The sequence below is a fragment of the Eucalyptus grandis genome, chromosome 2 (genome assembly GCF_016545825.1).
Source record: "Eucalyptus grandis isolate ANBG69807.140 chromosome 2, ASM1654582v1, whole genome shotgun sequence".
Lineage (NCBI taxonomy): Eukaryota > Viridiplantae > Streptophyta > Magnoliopsida > Myrtales > Myrtaceae > Eucalyptus > Eucalyptus grandis.
This window is the reverse complement of record NC_052613.1, coordinates 18,503,158-18,509,875: the sequence shown is the minus strand read 5'-3', so window position 1 is coordinate 18,509,875 and position 6,718 is coordinate 18,503,158. Positions and strand designations below refer to the sequence as shown.

Sequence of the window (6,718 nt, the reverse complement as noted above, 5' to 3'; positions counted from 1 at the left end):
GGTAATAATATGTTGAAATTATGTTCATGAAACTTAACATCTTCTGTTTGTTTTGGATACATGACATCACGTCTTGTCATTTCCTTATTAACCAGTAAGGAATATAACTAGTTACCATTAATGATATTCTAAAGACCTCACACACTACGTTTTTTTAGGTATCACTTTTAAAGGATGGAGCTTCCGTAGTGTTATTCCCACCCGCTCTCATGTCGAGGGTCTCTGGAGTCAAACCATCACCGAGTTCCCAATCGAAATGATACAGCAACTTCGCAAGACCGAGATGAAGCACCCTATCCGCCAACGAAAGTCCGATGCACATTCTTCTGCCTGATCCGAATGGAATTAGCTCAAAGTTTTGACCTTTGTAGTCAATTTTAGATCCTAGAAACCTCTCTGGTTTGAATGCTAATGGGTCCTCCCAAGCATCTGGGTCTCTTCCAATGCCCCATGCATTCACGAAAACCTGGGTATCTTTGGGTATATCAAAGCCCATGAAATTGGTTTCTTTTATAGCATTTCGTAGGACAAGCAAAGGTAATGGTGGATGCAATCTTAGGGTTTCCTTCACCACAGCTTGCAAAAACGGCATTTTTTCCGTGTCACTTTCTTCGAGTTTGCTGTTCAACCCCACAATCTGGTTAATCTCATCTTTGGCCTTTTTCATTGACACGGGTTGGCGGAGTAGCTCCGCCATCGCCCACTCGATGGTGCTGCTTGTGGTATCTGATCCAGCGAAAAACATTTCCTGCACCATCAATTAGACCCATTTAGTACAAGATCATGTCTTGCTAGGGTAACCACCAACGTTGATTCTTTTGCTATAATTAAGATATTCAGTTTCGCTCGAAAATCACTCCCTCAAATCGTGGGCTTAACAGTAAAAATTATCATGCTTCACCTGATACAATCCTTATCAAACATAGCAGCTCCTATGCTTCGAATCGACAGACAATTGCGCATAAAGAAAAGGAACAAGAATTTGATGATTGGATCCTAAAATTGACGAAATGAATCCACTAATGACAACAGGAATATTTATAAAAGGGCAAGAGCAGGTGTTTGATTGGAAAAAATAAAGTAAACAACTGGAATGGCAAGAATTAAGTTGCTGAGAAATAACTGAAAATGAATGGCAAGAAAGTGAAGTGTGTTCTTTTTATGTTTGTGCGTCTTTTTCCCTTAAGATGTGCTCTTTTTGTAGTCTCGGCTACAACGATTGCTTCACTGCAACTGCCGGTCAACAACTTTCAAAATTGTTCCGCCCTAGAAGTTTGACTACAATAATTGTTCGCGCTAGTTTTATCCTGGCAGTCGGTTTGATTCGACCAAATTTTGTGAGCCAATGTCAATACTTCTCGACTCGACCAACATTAACTTGACTTTCATTTATAAGTCCATGGACAAAAACTGTTCATGCCTTGTCAACTTAATTTTATTGGCTTCTTGTAATCAATGCTGGTGTTTGAGCATCGATTATATTTATAGTCAATATCAGATTACACTTCTGATCAACATACTATTCACTCATTCATTGTGGATACCCAACATGTTCTATTAATCAGTCAAATTGACATTGACTTAATTTAATAAATCATTCAATGTGTTTTTTCTAGCACTAGATTTTCTTTTTATAAAAAATAACCATTAATCAATCTCGTGTTTTCGTAGAACATTCTTAGCTAGTTATTACAAAATGAGCACAGACTGGCTAAAGCAGGAAAGAATGGTAACATCTTTATAATAGTAGTAGCTTTTTGTTATGCAACGTTCTCTACAAACTTAAAGTGTAAAATGTTTTCATAGATAGTTGATTGGAAAAGGATAGTTATTATAAAATCTAGTGCTAGAATGTTCTACGAAAACACAAGTTTGTAGAGAATGACACATGATATGACCTGCTTGTTAATTGTCAATTAAGTTTACCACCCCACTTTACAAACCGAACTGGACCTAATATCCTTGAGATATCGTTTCATTTTTGCCAAGAGTGGAAGAGAGGATACCAGAATTATTATGATGACGTTCTGGGAAGAGATTTTGCGAGGGCCTTCTTTTCCATCGCCCTCATAATCCAATACCGCATCCAAGAAGTCATTTGTCGTTCTCATCTCTCCCCTTAGCTTTCGCTCCTCCAACCTCTCTTTTACAAAACCTTCAGCAATGTTCATGGCTCGACCCATGTCCTTCGCCATGCTTGCCTTGATCCCCTGCGGGTCCAACCATTTCAACCACGGCAGGAAGTCGGCTACGTTGGGCTTGCCAGCCCATTCCATGAACCGGTTCATGGCATCGAAGAACTCGGGCCGTCCTTTGATTTTGGGTCCCACAGATCCCGCGAGAGCACCATATTACCCACCACATTAAATCCCATGAGAAGGAGGAAGTGGGATAAGTCGATTCCTTGCTCTTCATAGAAATTAGAAATTTTAAACGATTAATTATAATTAGAGAATGTATAGCAGAACGTAATGAATGAGACATGAAAAATAAATTAAAATTATTGCACCAAGTTTTGCAACTAGTTTAAGGAGGGATGGAGGAATCAACCTCCAAGCTGCAATGTTCAAGAGAAAAGTTGGATTTTTCAAGCTCAAGTCGAACTTAATAAAGTTCTTGATAAGCTTGTTTTCAGATTTTTTCACTAATAAAACTAAATTAGCATCTGAACTCTTAAAAACTCCAACTTGGGTTCTACAAATAAATTAAAGTGGAAAGTTTACTTCTGCGTTCTCTTGCATAATAATGGGGATATACTTGATCAATGCATCAGAAGATATATAAAACCCAACTGCTTGATCATGCTCGAGTTTGACCCAATTCAATGGTAAAGCAACTCGAGCTTGGCATAATTCAACAGTAGAGCCACTCTAGTTCGACTCAAACTCGAGAAGAATGAAAGCAAGTTTGACTAAATAGCACTTTAAACACCAGTAGCTCTTGGACAACTTGAATTATTTATTATTGAATTTGTCAATTACAGTAACAAAACAAAGGGATACAAGTAACAGCAGTCCTTAAACTATTACAAAAGTTTTAATTAGGTTCCTAAATTTGTTGTGCAATTAGATCCTCGAGCTGTATAACTTCTTCTTTGATTTAGTCCTTCCATTAAAGAAGTAAATATAAATATTGACATGGCGGTTACGTCCTTATTGAAAGCCAACATGGTGTCTTTAGTGACTTCTTAAAAAACCTAAAAATAGAATGACAGAAAAATTGAATAACTAGGGGTGGAAGTGAGTTGTCGCCCGGGGTCATGCAATAAATTGAGGCAATGCTTGGGTTGGTGAATGTTTACTTGGATTTATATTTCTTTATTTTTATAATCTTTCTTACCCATCTTAGCACTAAGTAAAAAGAATTCATGTCTCCTAATTAGTTAGTCTAGTCAGTGCTAACATATGGTGGGGATGCAATATTCATCGTAACCAATGCATTCGCATATTTAAGAGGAGGGCCAACTCAAATTAAAAGATGTATAATTTAAGAACTCAATAGTAGAAAAAAGAAAAAATAAAGAAGATTCTGGAACTTAATTGTACATTTTGCAAAAAAAGAAAGGACTGCCAGTTCCTTTATCCGTAAAAAGCAGGCCCAATGTTTTCTTAGGTAGATCTAGTTGCAGGTTGCATTCTTTACTGAAATATGATTCTTTTGACAGCGTGGATCGTTAACTCCTAATGGTGTAGAAGTCCCAACATATCTTAACCGTTGATTTTACGTATATTAATAATTGAGAAGAACTTGTGACACTAGTGGGAATATTGTGTAGGGTAAAGGTCTTTCTCTCTCTCTGTTGCTTTTTTTTTTTCCTTTGAAGAAGAAAACTATTATTTCGGTCATTCAAGGTTACACATGCAACGCAAACGTCCAAAGTAACACGAAGCACGTAAGAAATAACCTGTCGTTACTTGTTTAACCGCCATTTCTTCCTCTAAATACGCGACCATATTGTCGACGCACTTCTGCCTGAGATGGGCTGTCTCGTTGACGCGCTTGGTCACGAGGAGCTCAACAGAGCAGAGACGCCTGAGAACGCGCCAGTAGCCACCGTAACGACCCACAGCGAGCGAGCCTTGGTCATAATTGAGAGCTGTCATTGCATGGGGACACTTGCGGTCTGCGAACGCGAAGTCATGGCCCTTGAAGAACTCTGCGGCGGCCTGAGCTGATTGGATCACCATGGTGTTCACGGAGCCGAGCTTCAACCACGTCACAGGCCCGTGCTTGGCTCGGAAGTGGTGGAGGTTCTGGTGCGGTGTGGTCCCGAGGTCGAGGATATTGCCGATCACGGGCCATGCGGGGGGCTGAGGGGGAAGCTTGGTGCGCTTCCGGTTGAGAAGGAAAATTAGAAGTGCCGGGAGGAGGAGGCCGAGCCAAAAGAGCCAAGAAGGGCAGTACTCCATTGGCTAAGCTTTGAGCTATTGCTCACCTTGCACTTATGTGATTATTGCGTCGACAACATGATATTAATATACACTCTTATCCTGTTCACAAGAAAGCAACCCAAAACAATAAAGAAAAAGCAGGAGATGCTATTATTTGCCGTCCACAATATAAAAAGGAGAAAACATTAATATATCTTTTGGCTATGAATAGGAGTAAACATGCTGGTCTCGTAGAGTCTGGTGATCCATCCATTTCATCGTATTAGGTTAAATTTGATTCTTATTTCATTGGAATAATTTCGTTTTTGGTCAAACAACTTACATGAATTATGCAATCAAATCCGTAACTCTTAATTTGTGCATTTAAGTCCCACAACTTTACTTCAATACCACAAAATTATGATGTCTTGTTCTTTCTTGGGTTTCACGGATTAGTTTATCAACTAATTTGTCCTATCAAAGTCGGATAGTTATGTATTTACCCTAGGAGATTGCTAAGAAGGAGCACAAGTCTAAGCCTATTAACATATCTAATTGGACATATCTTCACTCAAAAGCTCAAAGCAATGAGTTATTGGCCAACTAGATATATTAATTACTTTACACCGCATCAATTCTCCACTGTGGGACTTCCCTAACACAACTTACATATGAATCTCAACAATCTCCCCATCATGTATGAGCTCAATGTTAAGTCTGTTCCCCCTTAATTCATGTATCTTTCTATATTAACTTATCTCAACTTGAATCTCCAACATTCACCTTCATCCATGTTCTTTTTCATCGGACCGTACCATGAAAACTGCCATTGGATTGCGTTGCAACACCACAATACACATTGCCTGGAAACTGTGTTAGTCACTAATCTCCCCATCACGTGTGAGCTCAATGTTAGGTTTGTTCCTCCTTAATTCAAGTATCTTTCTACGTTAACTTATCTCAACTTGAATCTCCAACATTCACCAACATCCATGTTCTTTTTCATTGGACCAAACCATGAAAACTACCATTGGATTGCGTTGCAACACCTCAACACACACTGCCTGGAAACTGTGTTAGTCACTAGATTCCTACTTACATATGTATCTCAACAATCTCTCCATCACGTGTGAGCTCAATGTTAGGTCCGTTTCCCCTTAATTCAGGTATCTTTCTACATTAACTTATCTCAACTTGAATCTCAATATACACCTTCATCCATGTTCTTTTCATCGGACCGAACCATGAAAACTACCATTGGATTGCGTTGCAACACCACAATACACACTGCTCGGAAACTGTGTTTAGTCACTAGATTCCTTTCTTTGAGATAACTCACATGTATATCTCAACAATCTCCCATTACATATGAGCTCATTGTTAGGTTTGTTCCCCTTAACTTAGGTATCTTTTTATATTTAACTAATCTTAACTTGAATCTCCAACACTCACCTTTATCCATGTTTTTTTTCCTTCGAATCGAACCATGAAGACTACCATTGGGATTGTGTTATACCACAACACACACTGCCTAGAAATTGTGTTGGTCACAAGATTCCTTTTCTTGAGATATCTAGAATAGATTGGGAGCCACCAATCTACTATTGGCTCTAACACCAATGTTTGGTAGTCTTGCGCTTCTCTCACCTCAAAAGTTTACTCAAAGGGTGAGACTTTCTCTCATATTTATAAACTAACCACTAGACAATTCCATAATCGATGTGGGATAACTCCAACAATTTTTGCCTTAGTAAGATGGCTTGTCTTTTCAAAAACATCATATATATAAGTCCAATCATCAATTTGATCGAATTTTCCAATCTTCACTATTTAAAGGACTTTTTGATGTTGACACTTGAATTTCACTGATGAATTTATCATAAATTTGCATCTCATAAATTTGACCCATGATAAAAACAAAACAATCAGTTTATACAACATTGCATTCATTTTTCTCGTGGCATTCCTTTTGCACATATAAACTAGAGGCATGATCTTTCATTTATAGTTAGGTTTCAGTTCACATAGGTCATTCATGCATATGATGAATATTAGGAATCTCCTATACTCTTCGACTAGGGACAATGTAGTATGAGATCTTGGGCTCCACAGCAAAAATTATGATCACTCCAAAGAGCTATAACAGCACCAATTCACACTTGGACTCAATTTTCTTCCTAGTAATTTATACCCAACTTCTCTTGATTGATTGAAGACCCAAACAAGCTCAAAACGATTGCAAGATAAGTCTCATGATGATTTTGAGAAAAAAAGTATCACGACGAGCGTTTTTACATCTATTTTCAAACAATAAATGGCTCACGTGCTAGTTCCAAGAATAGTTCCTA

General features: G+C 38.3%; 1 pseudogene; it reads right to left on the bottom strand.

Annotated features, from left to right (window-relative positions):
- Nucleotides 1–4,431, bottom strand: LOC104425262 (annotated as a pseudogene).
- Nucleotides 4,432–6,718: the final 2,287 nt, after the last annotated feature.